This window comes from Panthera pardus, unplaced genomic scaffold, assembly GCF_024362965.1.
Source record: "Panthera pardus isolate Hobbes unplaced genomic scaffold, ASM2436296v1 HiC_scaffold_22, whole genome shotgun sequence".
NCBI lineage: Eukaryota > Metazoa > Chordata > Mammalia > Carnivora > Felidae > Panthera > Panthera pardus.
In genome coordinates, this window is record NW_026526788.1 from 47,921,761 (window position 1) to 47,927,088 (window position 5,328).

A 5,328-nucleotide genomic window follows, 5' to 3' on the forward strand; every position below is an offset into this window, starting at 1 on the left:
TGGAGCCTGTTTCGGATTCTGTGTCTCCCTCTCTCTGACCCTCCCCCGTTCATGCTTTGTCTCTCTCTGTCTCAAAAATAAATAAACGCTAAAAAAAAAAAAATTAAAAAAATACAATAATGGAAACATTAAAGACTCCAGGAGGAAGTGGACTATAAAGCAATTCAGTTTTTCAGAAAATTACTATATTGAGTTTATACTGAACAACTTAGTAAGTTAATACAGGTTCAAAAGAAAGAAATATTCATTCTAAAGTTACAGAGACAAACTTTTGTATACCTTGCTGCTTTTGCACTGACTCCTTTTATCCAGTCTAATGGGCTGTATTTCTTTTCATTTAAATGCCTTTATTCATTTATGTAAGTGATGCTGAATAATAATGATTTTTGACTTACAGTCTGTTGAACTTAGCTAAGAAATTTGCATCTCTTTTCTACATGTATTGAAAGGTAGGAAAAGCCAATTTAATGGGCATTATTAACTAATTTCACATATATTCCAAAGCCTGGAAAATGGCTGAGTTATAGATGAGCAATAAACTTGGGTACATGATGGGTAGGGGAAATTCACGTGCTCTACAGGGTTTAAGGCAGAAGATGTATTTCCACCGTTATGCTAACAACTTGCTCTCTCTGTCGATCTTTAAAGTAACCAATTTCAAATCTTCCTGCTTCTGGAGAAGATGGCATCTCCTTAAACGTCTCCAACTTAGAATTTTTCTAGTGGTGGTTCAGCTGCTGACTGTTCTTTCAGGGCTCAATTGCCTTCAGGTCTTTGGTTTTTGAATTTTTCATCTGTCTCAGAGTCTCCAGATGTGAACAGATACACAGTATTTCGTGGTGTGCTCTGTGGGGTAGGGGTCGATGCCAAATCTTGGTTCTTGTCACTTCTTGCTTTCTGCTTTGCAGCTCTCTTTGCCTCATATTTCCTTTGATTTTTAAGAGCTGCTTTTGATAATGGCTTATCGTTTCCTGGTTGTGACTTCTAATTCAGCAGTGGTGTCTCCTCAGAGAGCTTGGAATTGGTGACTGGTTTGCTTCTTAAACCCGAAAATCGATCAACCACTGCAAATTTAGATTCTTCATTGGGTACATCACTTTTAACTGCCTCGTAAGCTATTGTTTTTGCTGGAAATAGCCTGTCCCAAAATGGCTGCCAGGACAGGGCTGGCATAATGCCAAAGCTTGTACCCATTATTAACATACAACCTGGGAACATGCATGGCAGTTAAAATGTGCTCCCCATCTGGGCACCAAGCAAAATACGTAGGCTCAGAGGCTGCTAGTTTAGAAATAGGTTTGTATTTTTTAACATTCCATGATTGCATTTGTCTGTCAGGTTTTTAAATCCAGCTAACCTTAATATACGGCCATGAGGACTAAATACGTTAAAGCATTAATATACGGCCATGAGGACTAAATACGTTAAAGCATTAATATATGGCCATGAGGACTAAATACGTTAGATGCTAGAGCACGAGCTCTAAGTGAAACCACAGGATCACATTTCAAGTTGAAAGCCATTTCTTTGGCAGCCATAGAACCATAAATAGCATAAAACTCAGTAGAACTAGAATTCTAAATTTCATCATAAATGGGGCCATGTTTTGGCAATTGAACAAATTCCAGGGCTTTCTTCATTTGTTGCAAGGTAATGCAACATTGGTTCTGCCTATCAGGAAATTTTTTTCTTCTTAAGTCTGTTCTAACTACTCCAACACAGCAGTGCTTTTTATTCCTTAGTGTCCTCACCTTATCAAGCCCAGAGGAACTGACTGTGGCACCTTGGACCATCACCACCACCGAACCTGTACCCTCATCTGCCAGGAGGGGCGTGGACACCTCCATCTTCTCCTGGGAAAGTTATATCCATTTTCAATGTGCCTTAATATCAAAAATCATTCTACTGCTGCTGAGTCTGTTATCTGACCGACTTGGAAGGGATCAGTATGTGGGTCCCTTTAGTACTGTGAACACCATGATCTTCCCCACTTTTCATCGTCCCTTGGGCTGAGGTAGTCATCCTGGCTGTTTATGTAATTACTTCCTTGTTAGCCTTCAAACTTTAGTGAAAAAAATTCTTTCAAATTAGCCTTTCCCAGAAAATGTCTACCTCATTGCCCTTCTCAGTCGTCACTTCCTTCGTGGTCATTATCTTGTTTCGTTCTGTGTTTGCCTGTCAGTTGTCTGCCTGCCAGCAAAAAGTAGGCTCTGTAAGGGAAGGGAGTTCTTTGATCTTACTCATCACCCATCCCCAGAACCTAGTACAGAGCCTGGCACAACCTAAGTGTTGAAGATATACTTGCAAAATGCGTTAATTTTTGCCCCTTCCCTAGCTCTTAGTGCCCAACGTGCTTAGTAAGTAGCTACTGAATGAAGAATAAATAAACAAATGGATCAAGAAATACACATTTCTGTTTGTACTGTTGCAAATGCCCTCCAAGCAGCCTCTGTAGCAGCCTTGGGGCAAGAGAACACCTTTTCCTGATCTTCCTTCTTGGTTCTGTTCATGTGGCAGCATTGCGTAGAAGCAGGTTCCCTTTGGTCACTGCCAGGACAAGAATTAATCATTTGTAGGTAGAAGACATCATGGCTATGGAATCCTGAAATATCTCTCAGTTTTTTGTTCTTTTACTGGAAAAGAAGAGCCTGTAGACGTGGGTCCCTGAATCAGAGAGAAAGTTCTGATTTTCCTTGTCTATGGTTTAGACTTAAATGAAAGACTGCTCTCCTGCCTTTCCAGAGCCCTTTCTCACCCTTGCTGGGCACCCGGCCCCGCCCAGGGAAGGAGTCATCCGGGCACACCGGGATGCGTCAATAGTCATAATCCTGCATCTGGGTGCTCTGTGCAACGAGTGAAACAAGACTTCTCCATGGGAACCCTCTCTTCCTTCAAGAGTCAGAGTCCTGGTTTGTGTCTTGAGGTTGCTTCACACAGTCATGCTTTTAGCTCTTTGGTGTAACTCATTGCTGAGTTCAGACCTGGCGCATTCAATATCTCCATCTGAGTAATTCATTTGTTTAAAATTTTGAAACCATCTGAAAAATACAGCACGGTGTTAAAATGTGTGAGTGTGAGTGTGTGTGTGTGTGTGTGCGCGCGCGTGCGTGTATTTGAAAGAGCGTATGGGAAAATCCCTTTTTCCATTGCTATTTATAACCCTTCCCAGGCACTAAAAGGACAACAGCCATAACTCTTACCCATCCAAAAGAGTGCCGAGTACAGCACTTTCTCATTTTATGCACCTCCTTGCTCTTAAGTGCTCACTGTTTGGATTTCTGATCTGATAACTTTATTTAAGAATTGAGTTTTACTGGAATTTCGTGCTTGTCAGAGCTTTTTCTTCTGGCCAGGTGCTTCACCTCTGTGGTGACTCCTCCTGCTCTGTACAGAGGGACCAGGGTGACTCCTGCTGCTGGCGGTGCCGCAAACTCTGGTCAGGGACACCGACTGTCACGTGACTAGGGCCACTCATACACAGTTGTCCAGAAGACCCTAGCACCACAGAAGGAATGGCCCACGTGGGCTCTTGTACCTTCCGGCACCTGGCTGTCCCTCTCACTTCGTCCCCTGCCACTTGGCAGAACCCTGGTGCCCAGAAGGTGCTCTACAAATACTTGTCGAATGAATGTGCCTGCTTCTACCCTCTGCTCTTTCTGTTACCCAAGTCCTTAAGATTCTCCACTTGTAGCGTGGCCTGTCATGGGCAGGAGTCTCTGAATAAGTTCTTCTGTCTTCCCATCTGGCTTTAGGAATGCATTTTTTCTCGTTTCACAGTGTGAGTTAGGTCCATGTGTTTACCCTTGAGACGAAGAAATTGAAAAAGTTTGCAAAGGGACTGGAGGACTAAAAATGTGTCATACATCGTCTCAAGATATAAAAGAAGTTTGGGTTGAAAAGAAACCGAGGACTTTGGAACCGGCAGTTTCCAATTTTCCAGGATTCGGCACTGGGAAGGAAGGGCCACCCAGCTTAGAGTGGCAGGGCTGGGAGTGCTGGGGGCCGTGCAGAAGGCAGGGTTGGAAAGAAGGACTTTGGGGGCTCTTCTAATGCCCTGCTGAACTTCCCTTTGTTCAGCCTGTGTGCGGAGGAGAAGGAAGACGTGCCCTCAGGCCCTGAGCCTGAGTGCTCAGTGCACCGGGAATCTTCGCTGACTCTGGACTGCACCCTAAACCAGGAAATACAGACCGGATGACTCGGCCATGGAGTGAACGCCTAATCCTCCTAGAAGTTGAGGCAGGGTGAGCTAGAGCTATATCTTTGCGACGGGAAAGATGATCAAAATCTACTATTAAGTGGGAAAACATAAGTAAATATTATACATATATGTATACAGTGGGTATGAAGCACGTGCACACACATACACACTTTGAGGAATAATCACCCCCACACTAATACAGGGTTCAGGCTTTTAAATGGACATTTTCTTACAGGTGTTATCTTATGCCTCATTCCATGTGATAGTCCAGTTCCTGGCTGATTCTGATGGCCCCGGGGGTCTGTGTTCTGGAAAGCCAACCCCCCCATCCCCTCCATACATTCTATATCCCCATTTCCTTTCCAGAGGGTTTCCATTTCTGCTCTGCATCCAATCTGCTTGCTAGGTTGACTATAGTCTCCTCAAGGAATCGGTATCTGCTTTGTGAGAGATTTGTATTCCACTGAACGTGGTTCGGTACAAAAGCATTTGATTGACAACTGACTTTTTTAAGTTTAAGATTTTTAAAAAAGTTTATTCATTTGAGGGAGACAGAGACAATGCGAGTGGAAGAGGGGCCGAGAGAGAAGGAGAGAGAGAATCCCAAGGAAGCTCGGAACTGCCAGTGGGGGGCTCGAACTCACGAACTGTGAGATCATGACCTGAGCCAAAGCCAAAGTCAGACGCTTAACCCACTGAGCCACCCAGGTGATTTTTGTAATTGACAACTGACTATTAAGTAATGTATTAATTATGTCAGTGGAGGCCTCTGGGGTTTTCCCACTTCTTAGGGACTTGCAGAAAGGCAGTTGGATTTTCTTTTAAGGTCAAAGAGACCTGATCTTAGCTGCCCATGTGCCTGATCTCTTTCTCTCGGCCTCTGCATAACCCCTGGACTGTACTGGTCTAAGGACGGAGAAGGCAGTCCAGCCATTCTGGTTCTAGGCCACAACAGATACCAGGCCCCGAGGACTCAGCCAGAGGTTCTAAGAATACCCTGGGGAGACGGGCACCCAGCCAGCTGTTTGCCTGACTTGGCTGCGGTCCCAGCATGTCTTCGAGGTACTTAGAAAGTGCGGCATGAATGCCTCTGACATGGCCCCCATGTGGGAAACTAAAATGTGTCATTT

At 44.2% G+C, this 5,328-nt stretch overlaps 1 pseudogene; it reads right to left on the reverse strand.

Annotated features, from left to right (window-relative positions):
- Window positions 1-610: 610 nt before the first annotated feature.
- Window positions 611-1,662, reverse strand: LOC109264259 (eukaryotic translation initiation factor 2A-like; annotated as a pseudogene).
- Window positions 1,663-5,328: the final 3,666 nt, after the last annotated feature.